Source organism: Amphimedon queenslandica, unplaced genomic scaffold (assembly GCF_000090795.2).
Source record: "Amphimedon queenslandica unplaced genomic scaffold, v1.1 AMPQUscaffold_13522, whole genome shotgun sequence".
NCBI classification, from domain to species: domain Eukaryota; kingdom Metazoa; phylum Porifera; class Demospongiae; order Haplosclerida; family Niphatidae; genus Amphimedon; species Amphimedon queenslandica.
The window spans coordinates 771241-771628 of NW_003546242.1; positions in this window are offsets into that span (position 1 = coordinate 771241).

A 388-nucleotide genomic window follows, 5' to 3' on the forward strand; every position below is an offset into this window, starting at 1 on the left:
AAATGCTCTGTTTTGCTTGTAGTACGTCAGCTATTCCACTTTGTAATCGTGTTTTTCACTCAAGAACTGCTTATGTGAGAAGTGCTCCTGCAACGGTTCCTGTTTGTGATACATATTGTCCTGAGAAGTATAAAACATGGAATATTCATACTTTAAAAAGAGCATGTGAAGCTGTGCATAATGGAAGTAGTATTAGAAGAACAGCAGAGGAGTATAACATCCCTCGTTCAACTTTACATGACTACGTTACTTGTAGAATCACATTTGGAGCCAAAACTGGAGCAAAAGCTTACCTATCAGAACTGGAAGATGAACTAGTAGCGTTTCTCATGGGGATGTCATCTTTTTGGATATTCGCGCACAATAAGACAAGTAGTTGATCTTGTTC